Source organism: Microplitis mediator, chromosome 11 (assembly GCF_029852145.1).
Source record: "Microplitis mediator isolate UGA2020A chromosome 11, iyMicMedi2.1, whole genome shotgun sequence".
NCBI classification, from domain to species: domain Eukaryota; kingdom Metazoa; phylum Arthropoda; class Insecta; order Hymenoptera; family Braconidae; genus Microplitis; species Microplitis mediator.
Window position 1 is genome coordinate 8125561 of NC_079979.1, and position 16896 is coordinate 8142456.

A 16896-nucleotide genomic window follows, 5' to 3' on the forward strand; every position below is an offset into this window, starting at 1 on the left:
ATTGAAAAAATAAAAAGAAGGAGAATCAAAATCTCTTGAAACAAATTTGGGTTCTTTTTCGATTAAGAAAATTGTTCGGAATGAAATCTTGCAATTGTTGCACCAGAGGTGTATTGGATTGAAAATTTTAATAGCATCATTTATTGTGCTGGATTTTGCTTTAATTTTTTTAAATATTCATTTCTTGAGATCCCTGTTCAATATCTCGGGTACGAGATTAAAGCCGGTGAAGTCCGACCAAATCCTTGTAAAATTTTAGCGCTAACAGAGCTACCTGCATCCCAGCGTCTCAGTCAGCTGAGACAATTTACAGGCCTTTTGTCTTATTTCTGTAAATTTATACCTGAATTTTTTTAAGAATTGAAGTCCTTTATACTACATTTATTTATGATATTCAATTTGAATTTTTCGATAGCATTGTACATAGATGCTAGTTTCGATGGTTATGGTGCAATTCTTATTAAAAAAATAAATAAAAAAAAAAACAATGAATTATATAAATTGAGAAACGACAAGTATTATGGTGATAAAGTGAGCACCAAATGTTTTCATTCTGAATAGTGATTCTTTAATTTATATTTGAAACGTGAATAACTATGGGATAAAGATTAAAGTTTGTTGTCTGTGCATGAAGTATTGATATTTGAATTTAAAAAAAAAATAAATAAATAAAACATAATAATAATGATGATAACAATCCTAACTTGAACATTGGGAAAAATTTGTAACGTGTACTATGAAATTTATTATTTGGAATGCTGGAATTCTCTATGTTGGCAGCCGGGTTCCGGTTTGTGATTGTAAATACTGATTTTCAAATTTTATTTTCTGGGATACCCGAAAAGTAGATACAGCAAGTACTATCAGAGCCTTGAACCGCGCTGTATCCTCGTTTGGTTCATCCGCTCGTGTAATGGCAGACTAAGGTAGATGTTTTATAGGCAAAGAGTTCAAAGATTTTTGTACCTCTCAAAATATTAAATTACATTTAATAGTTATGAGTGCCAGTAGGGCCAACGGTCAGGTTTATCGAGTAACGGGTACTCTTAAAATATGTTTATGACAGTTGAAAGAAAATGAACACTCATGGCAGGCGATCATAGTTGAGGTTCAATTAGCGATAAACTGAATTACTAATCGTGTTACTGAGGCTTGTTCGTTCGAATTATTAATTAGTAAAGTAGCAAGACTGTTTTGAATAATGACTGATGATAACGAAAAATAAATTGAAATCTCTAGAGTAAGACAACGTGCGGTAGATAATATGGAATTAAATGCAAAATATGACAAAACTAGATATGTCAAGACTAAAGCTAAAGTAGTTAGATTTAATACGGGAGACTTTGTTTTGCTTAAAAATGAAGAAAAAAATCAAACAAAATTAGATCTGAAGTTCAGGGGTCCATTCGTGATAACTAAAATTCTTGATGGCGATAGATACAGCTTGAGATCTTTGAGTAGCAAACGAACGTATAAATATGCTCGTGACAAAGTGAGAAAATGCCTGAAAGTCATATTCCCAGGAAGCTAGACGTGTGTGATGTTGATAATAATGTAGAAGGTGTTGAAAAAGACACTAATGGCATTGATTATAATGTGGAAGGTGTTGAAAAAGACACTAATGGCATTGATAATAATGTGGAAGGTGTTGAAAAAGACACTAATGGCATTAATTATAATGTGGAAGGTGTTGAAAAAGACACTAATGGCATTGATAATAATGTGGAAGGTGTTGAAAAAGACACAAATGGCATTGATTACAATGTGGAAGGTGTTGAAAAAGACACTAGTTCAATCGATAATATTGAAGAAGGTGTTGAAAGAGACACTAATTGTTTCGATAGTGATGAGGAATGTTAAGTCTGGCTATACGCGTTGGGCTGTAATCGGCACTGCATTACCTGTGTGGCTTGCTAAAGGTGTACGATGGGCAGCAGGCGGTATAGTGCAGGCTAGGTGTCGTCATACACCTGTTATCAGACCATGTTGCATGCGTTGAGTCGCGGTGTCACTGTATTACCTGTGTAGCTTGCTGAAGGTGCATTGCGAGCTCAACGATGGGACAGAAGTAAGACAATGTTGAGATAATACACGTACTTGCACTGAGGGAATCTGACAGTCTTATTAACTCTAAGGTTTAGTAAATTGTAAAATGAATAGGAAAAAATAACTAAAATCATAATAAACGCCATCAAGAATGTTGGGGGTTACATTGGATCTCTGAATTGAATTAAGTTGAGTAGTATTAAATCGAACATAATAGAATTGAAAAAAAGAAAAAAAAAAAAATTTGGAAAATCCAAAAGTGCACGCCTCGAACGCTCATGTTATATTTTTTTTTAAAGTTGAATTTCGAATAAAATTGAATATCCCGTTCTCTTCCCATAGAAATTTCCATGGTAAATATACGGTAATAAAAGTAAAAAAAAAAGGAGAACATTCCTAATGAAAAATGGCGGCAGTGTGTGTTTGTTTACATGTAAGATTGCCGGTTTTAACCGTAATGATTTATTTTTAAAAAAACGAGAAGGCCTACAGTAGTGATTTTCGAAAGGAACCTTCTTTGCTTATTTCTGAAAATTTTGAAAAAAAAATTAAGTAGTTTCGTCAAGTCGTTCTCGAGATATCCGTACCACGCCGTTTTTTTTAACCACAGACTAATGGACGTCCACGATAAATTTTTTTTAATGAACTTTTTTTTATATTAATACATATTAGACAAATTAAAAAAAGTATCAGAATTATTTATTAGTGTTTCAGCTTTATATTGATGTGCTTTTCATAATGTGTAAGAGTAATAGAAAAAAAATATATGCACTTTAATGAGTGGAAATCGTGTGACCTTGACAGGTCGGTTATAAAGCACAACCTCTCCGCTTCGCTTCCGAGGCGTGCAATTAAGTTAAAAAAAAAAGAGAGGACATTGACACGCCAGTTAACAACCGAAATAATTTTCAGATGCACCCGAGGACGTGTACTTGTCAGGATGGCCGTGTCGGAGATAAAATAATTCTTGGGTTTTTCCTGAGACTCGGGAAAGTCCCAACTATATTGAGTTCGTTTTTAGACAATAAAAACTTAGTAAAAATATTTTACAATTTAATCCGCTTAAGATTTAGTTAGTTTTCATAATTACGTTTATGACGGTAGACTTAAGTCGAAGGAGCCCGTCTGGGCATCCAACGTAGACACGATCGAGAGATAGCAATATTTTCGGTATAATGAGTTTTCAAACATATGGAAGTAACTGTACGAGTTTGTAAAAATTACCTGAGATATAGTTTTGGTCGATTCGGGGACTCAAGAATATTGGGTATAGAGAGTTAGTTCTAATTGAGCAAAGGAACGGACGACATTGCTATCCGACCGATCGTGTATTCGTTTTGATTTTAACTTTACCGCCGCGCACATTTTACAACAGTAACTAGAATATTGTCAATAGTTGTTATTCTCTAGTAAACTAATCGCTTGTAATAATTTGTGTATTTAATATTGTGTATTATTTGATATTTTTGTAATCTTTAATATTCTCTTGGATATTTTGATATTGTGTAGTTCTCCGATACTGATGTTATTGCTTGAAATCTTATTGTTTAGTGTATACGATATTTGTGAGTAGTAATTACCTGTGCTTGTTCGTTAATTTGTTTAATAAATAAGATGAGTGGCAAAGATAACAACGTAGACCCGAGTCTTATTAATACCTCAACTGGTAATTCGACATATATATATGGGGCATTCCATGCCAAATCACCGAGGTTTCGGCCCGACCCCCTTCGATTTCGCTGAAAATTTTTTATCATTTTCTTCCCGACCAAAGACATTTTCCTGAATTTTTTCAGATTTTTTTACCCAACCCAAAAAAAGTTACGAATTTTTGAAGAAAGACGCTCTTTTTTTTTCAAATTGCTGTAACTTTGGCACAAATTGACCTTTTGGCACTTTTTTCTTTTTTGGAAAAATTTTGTTTTTAATTGTAATTTTTAGAAAAAAATACAAAAAATTTTCCGGAAGTCACGATATTTAAAATATTTCAGTTTTTCCAATAAAACCGTAATTTTTTTGAAGTCGGAAACCTTCGATTCTCAATTTTTTTGTCTCAAAAAAAACTTCAACCAAGACAGTATTTAACCCCGCCATTCCCATTTTGTGCCGACTTTCCTTTATATTTTTTTTTTTTTTCGATTAAAACTAAAAAAATTTCTAAATTTGGCTTATTTTTTATAACTTTGCGCTGAAGTTTCTTAGGATTGTTTTTAAAAGCTCAGAAGTTGAATAAAATTGGACAATAACAACCGTAAAGTGTATTAGGGGCAAGAATTGATTTTTTCGGAAGAAAATTCCCAATTTTTAAATACTGTGAAACCTAAACCTACAATTAACCTTCTCACTAAGACAATTTATAGATAAACTCAGAAAAATATCGATAGCCCGAACTGAGATAGCCCGAACGAAATATAGTATAGTACCGGATATCTCAACTGGTAGAGCACTCGGCGCGATACCGACATGGTCTAGGTTCGATTCTCAGTTCGGGCTATCGATATTTTTCTGAGTTTATCCGAAAAAATCAATTCTTGCCCCTAATACATTTTACGGTTGTTATTGTCCAATTTTATTCAACTTCTGAGCTTTTAAAAACAATCCAAAGAAACTTCAGCGCAAAGTCATAAAAAATAAGCCAAATTTAGAAATTTTTTTAATTTGAATCGAAAAAAAAAAAATATAAAGGAAAGTCGGCATAAAATGGAAATGGCGGGGTTAAATATTGTCTTGGTTGAAGTTTTTTTTGAGACAATAAAATTGAGAATCGAAGGTTTCCGACTTCGAAAAAATTACGGTTTTATTGAAAAAACTGAAATATTTTATATATCGTGACTTCCGGAAAATTTTTTGTATTTTTTTCTGAAAATTACAATCAAAAACAAAATTTTTTAAGAAAAAAAAAGTGCCAAAAGGTCAATTTGTGTCAAAGTTACAGCAATTTGAGCGTCTTTTTTCAAAAATTCGTAACTTTTTTGGGTTAGGTAAAAAAATCTGAAAAAATTCAGGAAAATGTCTTTGGTAGGGTAGAAAATGATAAAAAATTTTCAGCGAAATCGAAGGGGGTCGGGCCGAAACCTCGGTGATTTGGCATGGAATGCCCTATATAGATGATGTGTGTTCATAGATACTAGGGTGTCCGTTATTTCCCAAATCGATTTTTATTTACCAATCGCCCCCTGAATCTTTAGTTAATGACCTAAAAAAAAATATCCAACACAATGAGGCTCTTCATTTTCACATTAAACCGTGCCCAAATCATTTTATATTTCCCATTTAAATAACATGGGATTTTTAGACTTTTGACTCTTAATTTTTTTTCTCAGAAACAAATGAGAGTAAAAATTTAATCAAACCATATTCTGATAGAAAATTGAACGTTCTACAAAAAAGTTTTCTTATGAATTTTCGATAAAATAACTCCTTTAAAAGTTATTTAACGTTAAACTTGTGTTTGTTATCAATCCTATAATATTTTTAATTCTATTTTCATTTTTATCGTTTTTGGCTATAAAATCGTTAAAATAAAAGATAGTTGTTATTATCACCAGAGTACCGATGATCATTTATGTAGATTTCATGGCCTAAACAGAAAATCAAGGGAAAAAAAACATTGTTTTATGAGAAATAATAGAAATAACATACCTTTCCTCATACAGACGAACTTTAAAATGAATTAATAGTAAGTGATGAAATAAAAATGTAATAACTTCTTTGTCTATAATATTATAAGCAGATTTATTATCATTTTTGCTTTCTTTCGAAAGCCTTCTAAATAGTCGTTATTGCCCGCCCACGTTTCACATCTAATTTCAAAAAATTTCTATCAATGTTAAATCTTTTAAAAAATTGTAAGGATTCCAAATTTACTTGCGAATTGTTAACAATTTACAAGTCATTAATGATCTCACCGAAAGAGCAATTAAATCAACTTAAGAGTATATCAACATTTTAACAACACGAGAAGACCAAAAACAATATTTGATTTAAGTTGTAAATGAGTACAAAACAAAATATCCTAATGCGACCATAGCTTTCTTAACAAAAAATTATAGAGAAAGCAAAGTTGATAATAAATCTGATTATAATAGTATAGACAAAGAAGTTATTACATTTTTATTTCATCACTTACCATTAATTCATTTTAAAGTTCGTCTGTATGAGGAAAGGTATGTTATTTCTATTATTTCTCATAAAACAATGTTTTTTTTCCCTTGATTTTCTGTTTAGGCCATGAAATCTACATAAATGATCATCGGTACTCTGGTGATAATAACAACTATCTTTTACTTTAACGATTTTATAGCCAAAAACGGTAAAAATGAAAATGGAATTAAAAATATTATAGAATTGATAACAAACACAAGTTTAACGTTAAATAACTTTTGAAGGAGTTATTTTATCGAAAATTCATAAGAGAACTTTTTTGTAGAACGTTCAATTTCCTATCAGAATATGCTTCGATTAAATTTTTACTCTCATTTGTTTCTGAGAAAAAAAATTAAGAGTAAAAAGTCAAAAATCCCATGTTATTTAAATGGGAAATATAAAATGATTTGGGCACGGTTTAATGTGAAAATTAAGAGCCTCATTGTGTTGGATATTTTTTTTTAGGTCATAAACTAAAGATTCAGGGGGCGATCGGTAAATGAAAATCGATTTGGGAAATAACGGACACCCTAATAGATACCCAGAACAAAATGTTTTTATAAAATTTCAGTACTAACATTTTATAAAATTTTATACTGAACATGGCCTGGTGAAATTTTATAAAATTTTTTAAAGTTTTATAAAAATTTTTAATGTTTTGTAAAATTTTATAAAATTTTACCAGGCCATTTTCGATATAAAATTTTACAAAATCGTTTTTTCACTTCTCGCTAAAAAAATTGTAAATTTTCGAAAATTCGGGAAGTTATTGTTTTCACCCCGATTTTCGAAAATCAAGTTTCCATCAAATGTCGACGATTTGAGGTCCTGGGAAGGTATTCTGACTATTTTCAGAATGATGTCCTAGTGAGTGTATGTATGTATGTTCGTGTATGTGTGTGTGTGTGCGTGTGTGTGTGTGTGTGTGTGTGTGTGTGTGTGTGTGTGTGTGTGTGTGTGTGTGTGTGTAAACTCTATGTAACTTTTTAACTAATTAATCGATTTGGATGGTTAAGGTGGCAATCGAGAGAGCTTGTTGGCCACTAACTTTCCTAAAAATTTCGGATCGTTTGGTCAAGTAGACTCGAAAATATTGGCGAATTACGAGAAAAAAAAAATTATTTTTTTAGATTTTTATTGATTTCTCAGAAACGAGTTGAACGATCGACTTCCAAATATTATCAGCTCTAGAACTATATAAGCCGCATCGAATGCGACCTCAAACATCTCAATCGGTTAATTTTTTCGAGAGATATCGTTGGATAAAGAAATGGTAAAAAATGGGTTTTTTTCTATTGTCTTTGAAGTGACTTATCTGATCGTTTTAAAAAACTAATCAGCTCTAGACTTTAATAACATGCGTCGATTTCCACCTCAAACGTCAAAATCGGTTAATTGGTTCAAAAATATCGGCATTGAAAAGTTAAAAAAATAACATAAAATGTTATTTTTCCGGATAAATCAAAATTTAATGTACAAAAGTGTGTCTGAAATCATACCAAGTCTTCCTCTTTATAGTCTCTTTCGATTATCATATAATGTCATCTAATTTGTTCATCAGTTTAAATCATATTGTCAGCAAAAAACTGGAAAAACTCAGGTTTTAATATTTTTCTGGGAAATTTGATATATTATTGCTCTGACCTAAGTCAAGACTCATTCGAATCTTGATTGTGATCACTGACATCGATTTCTGCCTCAAAACAGTAATTTCATAGAACATAATCGGAAACAAAAATTTAAAAGCCGCTTCTTCATTCATGATTTTTGATTGTCAACCTTTAAAACTCTAGCATAAAACGTAACTTGTTAGAGCTTAAAAAGCTCAGGAAAAAATAATTGCACGTAATAGCAATTTTGAGCTCCAAAATATATTCACAATAATGTTTTCAAGCTCCTTGAGCTCGAAAACAGTGGAAAGTTTTGGGGCTGGCCCGCAGGGCCAACTGACGCCTAGATTTTTTTTTCGTATTTCGTATATACTCTAAAATTTATTTTACATCCTATTTTGTCTCGTTCGGACCGACTCCCGCCATTTTGTTTTTTAAAACATTATGGCGACCATAAAAAACTCGTAGATTAGAGATCACTAGGTGACGGATGAGGGCAAGCGTGTATAATGCCGTGTCTGAAATCTTGGTGATTATATTCCTAAGTGGAGTGATTATATTCCTAAGTAGCCCTTATGGGTCGGGGAAGAACTTGCGCCCCCCACCACTAATCCTAAGCCAGCGGTTGACCAGAGCTGAAGTCTGGTACCATGGGGGATCCATTCCAAGCCCCGCTCCGACCAGAGATGGGAGGAGTGTTTGGGTCCGAATGAGGTCGGTTTCGTGGTGGTTGTTGGTGAGACACCCACATGCAATGCATGCCTAATGGGTGAGTTAATGTGGGCTTATGCTCATATTTCGCTTTTATAATATATGGTAGTGTTGATTTCAAAAATAGGAACCACACGCAACGCGAGTATGCCCAAAGGGCGAGGTATCGGCTTCCGTTGAGGAGGTGGACTTAGGTCCCGTTACATTAATTAATCATCCTATTTTGTAATTAAAAGATTAAGGTTTTAAATATAGAAAGTTTCATTTAATTTTATTGCAAACGAGTTAAAATATAATAAAATGATTATCAAATTGTTCCGGTATTGGGACATTTAGCTCACCTCAATTGAAAAGTTACAGTGGTAATAATATTAGTTTATTTGGTGTTGTTTGATATATTTTCCTTTACACTTTCCCTAGGCTTAGGACCGACGGTAAAAAGTAATTTCTACTGGCGTGTTTCAAAATATTAAGAACCAATGTTCTTGCTAAATATTAATATTAAATATATCTCGAAAAACGAAATATTTTTAGTGGCCAAGTCAGCCGGTTGTCATTATTTTTTAAAACTAGCATGCAATAAACTGACAAAGTTAAATTAATGAATAAAAACCTAAATTAATAAAAGAACATGCAAAAAAAGGTGCTATTACAAACGAAACATCATGAATTAGAACTTATCAATATGAATGATGTAAATTTTTAATTCGATTAATTACGAACTTTTTGTTTTTTACTCTGGGATGGAATAGTATCAACTTCTTGTAACGAGCCCCTTTTCTGTTTTGGAACCCGTTTTACGTCTTTATTTTTTCTTCTTACTGTTAATGGAGCCGCTGGTAGAATATAATTCCTTTATCTATTGATTCCTATACCGGTTTGGAAGATTTCCGGATCGTGACCTGTTTTTTTCCTCTTGTATCTAAAACACTAAAATTATATTTTTGGTTAACATGCTGTACAGGCTGATGTTTTACCTCTATCGATTCCAATTCCATTGGCTTCGTCGGCTGGTCGGATCTCCTGTCGATATATCCATATATATCAGGAAAATCTCGTTCAACTGATTTCCCAGGAGTTGGTGGTGGTTTTGACGTATCAATATCTTCATCATTGATAAGTACTAAAATAAATGAATACGCCGAGTCAACCATAGTAACTAAAATCCTTTAAATAAAATATCTAAACAATATCAACAAATATTTAAGATTATTGTTTAACACTGCGATGTGCACGCTAACAAATTTCACGAAGAAATAATAAAAATGGCCGCATGGCTATACTATAGACCAGTTTTTTCCCCCACCACCATAATATTAGAATTAGCGCATGTGCCATTAAATGTGCGCATGTGCCAAAGCCACCAAAACCATCATTTAGAGGGTGGGAGAGAAAACGTGGTGGGGAAAAAATCCCAAGCTTTCGTCGAGACGAACATATCAATGCGCCCTCAAATAGGTGAACGATGAATTAAAAACCTCAAAAGAACGTTAATGCTGATAAAATAAGTTGAATTTTTCTTTATTAACTTTGTGTTTTACCATAATTTTACCAATTTTGTAACGAGTAAAATTGGGTTAAATTATAATTGGTAATTAACGTTAAATATGAACCAAATTAGTTATGAATCAAAATCATTTTAAATATCAGAAAATCAGAACTTAGATGAATCCGTAATTTGTTATCAATTATACATCACCACATTGACAATTTCAAATAAACAGTTACCCCTTTTTGCTTGGTTTAGCTCGCCGGAGTCCAGGGTTAAAAAGGGGTCTTTGAAATATAGACAATTTTAAAATAAACAATAATCCAAAAACTTTATTTAAGCAAGAAACAAAACAAAACCTTTTTACATGAGCTTCGATGCTCTGTTCTGCTATCTTCACAATAATTAACATCAATAGTTAAACGCGGGTTAATTATTTATAATCTCGGTTTACAATAATTCTTTTTTTAGGCAAATTATCGCGGGTTACCATTATTTCAACAAATTATCCCGGTTTACGCGGTCAAGTAACACACACACACATACACACCCACAAATAGCAAACTTCGCGGATTAACATCGCGGATCTACCCCTTTCCCGGGTGCTTCAGGGGAGTCTGGTCGACTACCCTGTCGGCCCTACACGCGTCCTACCCCCCATAAGGGTAAGTGAATGGTCTCCATCAGACCCTCACCTACTCGGCTCAAAAATACTTACCACCCCTTGACAGAAGACCTCAGGGTGGGGTCCCTCAACCCTCCATGAGAAATAAAAACTGCACTTACCTGGTCCGGTCGGACGCCTGGTAAAGATAGTTTCCGTTAGTTGTCCGGGAATGGTCTTCTCTGACAACGTCTCTGGAGACTAGGTTGCCTCTACGGGCGTATATGCGCGGTTTTATTACCATATCTGTCTGCTGTAGGTATGGACGGGAATAAATTCCATCGCCCTCTATTGTTGTCAGTGAAAGTATACTGTTTGTAAAATTATTTTAAGTCCAGAGTGATAAAGTCAAAGGAAATAGATAAAAAAATAATTTTATCGAATGTAAAAATGATTTTTAAAGAAAAAGAATTCGTTTAAGATGTTAAGTCAACACGAAATACTGAGAACTTAGCGGTGCGAGCGACGGTGAACCGAGCGAATGGATAGAAAATGAAGGAATGAACGATTGGAATATTAGAGTTAATTTCAATTTCACCTATTATTTCTCGTATTTCGCTTTATTTTATATCTCTTTTCGATCTCTTGAATCTTTTAAAAGATTCATTTGAAATCTTTATCGGCGTTTTTATTTTTTTCCCTTTGACTTTATCTGCTCGGGCGCGTATTCACATACTCATACGGTACACTCATATAATTTTATATCTCACTAAATTCATTCATCTTAAACTTAATAGTAAATAAACACAGCCATTAATGCCAAAATAAATAATAATACGTCGTTGTACTAGGAAATAATAGCGTTTATAATAAGAAAATAAATCCCAATAGTATAAAATAATACAAGTAGTAATTAGAAATTAGTTATAAATAGTTGTAAGCAAGTGAGAATAGTAATAATAGTGAAATAGTCATAATAATAAGACATAGTATTAAGTCAATAGTTATAAGAATAGTAATAAGTAAATCACAGTAATTAAGTAACCAATAAGTATTAGTTTTAAGAGTAGAAATAATAATAATAATAGTTTTAAGTAACTATAGTCATAGTAATATAGTAATAATATAGTTACAAGTAGAATAAAAAAAATAGTAATAGTTCACACTAATATTTAGGATCAAAACAAACAAAATTTTGGTCCGCTTGGCTGCACGCCATCCCACCATCACAATTTTAATGAAGGCTTAATATTTTGAAAAAGAGCAATCATAAAGCACCCTTAGCGCTTTCGCGCTTGAAGTGTGCAATAGATAATTAAAATTTTTCTTAACCGTAATTTTTGAAAAGATATATAGGTTAGATATTAATTGTATTATTATAAGACTCGGAAAGATGCGCGAGTGCAGGCACATTGTAGTAGCAATGGATAGAGCCGAGCTGTGAGAACCACTTGAGCTCGGGCAGCTAGTGTGAGTTGAACAAAAAAGTCGCGCGAAAAAAAGATCTAAAATAAATAGTTATTTGGAAATTATGATATTTGTAAGTTTAAAAAATAAAAATTTGATTTTTTCTGAGTATTCTCCGGTTTTTTATTAAGTATTTAACATACTTCAAAATCATTAAAAACATTTTTAAAGAATTAAAAAAAAAATTATATAAAAAAATTTCGATATACTTGGTGTGCGTGACCAAATTCATTCGAGCAAAATTGATTTCTAAAATTGAATTCACATACAAATTAATTTCTAATGAAATTGAAAGATATTCTTTTTAACTTCCTACTAAGAAGATTGAAAATTTTCAAAAAAAGGGAAGTTATTGGTTTGGGTCCGATTTTCGAAAACCGAGTTTAGATCAGATCTCGACGTTTCGACGCTCTAGGGAGTTATTCTGACTAATTTCAAGATGATGTTCGAGTGTAAGTATGTGTGTACGTACGTATGTATGTATGTATGTAAATATTTTGTAACTTTTGAAGGGATAAACCGATTTGGATCTCAAAGGTGGCATTCGATGCGGCTTGTCAATTCCTACAAGCTATAAAAAATTGAGCTCAATCGGTAGGCTGCATTCGGAGATATTCCAAAAATAAATTTATTTTTTCTGAAATTTCCCAAAAACGACTTGATAAATCAATTCCAAAAGTTGATCAGTTATAGAACTCAATAAAACGCCTCGATCGCCACCTTCATTGTCTCAATCGGTCAATTCATTTGATAGATATCGTTGGAGAAAAAATGGTTAAAAAACGTTTTTTTTTTCGAAAACAGCGGCAGAAAAAGTTTTTTCGAGTTCGAAAAGTTCGAAAACAGCAGGAAATTTACGGTCTGGCCAACATGGTCAACTGATAGACAGATTTTTTTTTAGGTTGTAGGTACACCAAGCATATTGAATTTTTGTTTTGAAATTTTATGAAAACGTTTTCCATGATTTTGTATTATATTAGGTACACAAAAAAAAACAGGTTTACTTGGCCCAAGATAATTTTTGACTATATTTTTTTGTTCTTGGGCTGAGTAATTGTGTTTTTTTTATTCGAGAACATTTTCTTTTTAGGTTAATTATAAGTTTAGGTTTCACTATATTTAAAAATTGTTGTATTACCGTACGATAGACGGTGTGGCTCAATAAGTTATAGATCAAATTGAACGGAATATAGTATAGTACCGGATAGCTCAACTGGTACAGCACTCGGCGCGACACCGTCATGGTCTGGGTTCAATTCCCAGTTCGGGCTTTCTATATTTATCTTAAATTATCTATGAATTGTCTTATTGAGAACGTTAGTTGTAAGTTATCCTGGGATATTGCGATATCGTGGGAGAAAAAAATGCTAAAAAACGGTTTTTTTTCGAAAACAATGACATACAAAAGTAATTCGCGCTCGTGAGGAGCGCTAAAATAGCGGGAAGTTTTAGGGCTGGCCCGCAGGGTCAACCGATAGACAGATTTTTTTTTGTTTTTGTTATTGACATGTTGAAAAAAAAAAATGTAAAGAGTGCTACTTGTCTGTTTACATCAGGATAATTTTTATTTTCTACTAAAAGAAAAAGTTAGCCTTTTATCGTTACTTTAATAGTCTCGATTACTTGACACTTTTTTTGATACTAAACATTTAAATTTCGATCATAGTTTTTCTATTTCAAGCAAACAAGACAGATAACGCTCTTTTAGTTGTTTCTCGTAGGTACTTGTAAATAGTGTAGTTTGAATATATAAGATTTTCACGGTAGACGCTGATGGGTACTTCGAACAAAGGCATGTTGGATACCTAAAGGTTCTTTGCAAGTAGCAGTCACTCAGGATAAAGGAATGACAAAATGCGAAAGAAAGGAAGTAAAAGTTCTACGTCTGAAGGCAGGTTCTCCAAAAAAGAGAATCATCAGACAAAAGAAAAAATAATAGACTGCCTGCAAAGAAGGAGTAGTTCTGATCTGAGGAAGAGTAATGCACTTCCATACCGGATCAGAAGTGTAGAAACACACTAGGCAACTGCTACTCCGTGACTCGACTGAAAAGAAGAGTCCAGTAATCCTTTTGTTTTTTATTTATTTAATGGGATTTCGTTTGACATTTTAAAATTTTGACTTTTTTCTAGGCCAATAATTAATAAAAAAAAAAAAAAATTATTTAATCATAAATTTTTTGACAGGGGTCAATGATTATTTTTGTCGAAATTTTTCATCTCAAACAAGAAATTTAGGAAAAATTAATAACGGGGCTTCTAAGTTGCTCTGTAGTCTAGGAATTTATGATACATTTTTATTTTTAAAAACGATCAATTTTTTGGCAGAGCAATATGTGGACCAAGTTTTAATTCACTGCGCAAGTGCGGCAAGGATAGTATGGTTTGTATACTGGGTTTAAAATTTTCAATAGACTTATATAATAAATTAATTATTGTTAATTATATTGTATGATAAAAAAAGCTAAGAATTATGATTATTTCAATATTTTTTTTTTTTAACCGAATGTAATTATCCCGTATTTTTATTAATAATTCATTTTCCAATTAAATTAAATTTTTTCCTAACAACAAATTACTAAAAGAAAATATAATCTTGAACAAAATGTCGCGTATAGTTATTTTAATTTTCTACATGTCCATATTTTTAGATTTGTTTTTTTTTTGTTTTTGTTATTGACATGTTGAAAATAAAAAATCTAAAAAGTGCTACTTGTCTCATTACATCGAGATAATTTTTAATTTCTACTAAAATAAAAGTTATCCGTTTATCGTAACTTTAATAGTCTTGATTACTTGAAACTTTTTTTGATAATAAAAATTTAAATTTCGATCATAGTTTTTCTATTTTAAGCAAACGGGCCAGATGGCGCTCTTTTAGTTGTTTCTTGCAGGTACTTGTAAATAGTGTAGTTTGAATATATACGATTATCAAGGTAGGCGCTGATGGGTACTTCGAACAAAGCCATGATGGATGCCTAAAGCTTCTTTGCAAGTAGCAGTCGATCAGGATACAGGAATGACAAATTCGAATTCAAATATTTTGTAAAGTTTATTTATTTAAATAAATCCCTGTTATACTCCCCCCCCCCCGCCAGACTCACACACGTACCACAAACATATCCGTTGTCCACACCTCGTTCTAAAATAAAAATTTCAAATTAAAATTAATTATCACTAATTAAAATATCTGCAACTGTGATCAGCAACTCAAACTGCTTCAATATCTAACGCTGAAAGAATGAGTGAGTGAGGTAAAAGAAATGAATTATCCTATACGACCGGTTAAATTGAGGAAGATTAATTTAATTAATCTTTCACCATACAGAATAGTTATAAGTATTCTTTTTTTTTTTAGTTTTAATTATTTAAGTTTAGAAACCACTTCTAAATCAGTTATAAATATAGTTTTAGTTCCGACATAATAACGTTATTTTTTTTTTGACTAGACGCTTCTGAGCCGATGAGATCATCGCAACGCGGTAAAACAAAAACTTGAGACTGCCGGGCCAAGCTGAGGGCGGTTGCCAAACTCAGCACAATCAGCCATGACCCAACAGCCCAAATTCTTTCTCCCTAACTCTATTATTGTTAATTATCTCGTAAAATTTTCTTATTCTTCTCGGTTGTCGATATTACGTGAGACGGTAAGCGGAAAAGCTTAATTTTTGGAATTTTATAGTCCGACAAAGAGGAAGAGGGTTTGTCTTGAGTTAGATCTGGTTTTGGACCTGGGATTAGGTCATGTGGCTGTACCGCTAGTCTGACAATATCAGACATATAGTCTGACTCCGGAACGTCCGGTCCAAATCTCTCCATCAGCTCCCATTTGGGAGTAACCCTTTTTCGGTTCTTGTTTCGGGTTCTCCGGTTTACCCTGTCCTCTTCAGGGTTATAAAATTCATATGGATCCTCCGATTCATACGGTGAAATTTTTCGGTTTTGTAAACTCACGGTGGCCATCTTATTTATCAATGCCCAGGCAGCATTATTCGGGTCCGGTGGTTCAGCGTTCACAGGTCCAGCAGCCTGATCTAAAAGATCTGGTTGAACTTCAGGAGAGTTAGATGGTACAGGAGAAATTTCAGAAGTGGAGGGAAGTGAAAGAGTGGGAGAGGAAGTAGATGGTATTACGGCTAAGGAGGAAGTAGATGGTATTACGACCGCGGAACGCATCTTTCGCATTTTCGTTGGGGGTGGTCGTTCACCCAGTTCAATCGCGGTTTCAAGTAACCAACGCCGCAACTTCCTTTTTCGATTACGCTCATGCTTAGGCCCAACCGCTCCCAACACCTTCGCTCGTCCAACTCCTTCTTCTTGCAACTCTCCCTATAATTTCAAGTTGTATTATTTTTTATTACGCGGACTCGTACGAGTTTTTAGATCAGGTACGTAGTGTTTACCAAGGTTTTTACCAGACTCATCTTTTAATTCAACAATTATAGGGCTAATTATTTTACTAACTATCGTGGGACCGAGATATTTAAAATCTAACGTTTTACTATATTTATCGGACTTTTTACTTAATTTACGGTTGGGATAAAATACTTTATCTCCAACTTGAGAATTAGGAACATCCCGAGCTGTTTCATTATAGTAACTGGCTTGTCGCTCGCTTTCCTTACGCATAATATCCTCAACTTTGTGTCTCAGTGTTATGGCCCGGTGATATTTGGGCCGATGGGGAAAGTAGTTATTATTTTAGTATTTTTGGGAATCTACAGATTCCCAGGAATAACTTCTGATCTTTGAATTAAAATTTTATTTCTACTCACATTGGTGGGAAAAGGGGGACCTATTTTAAAAGGTACCTTTTCCTTGAAT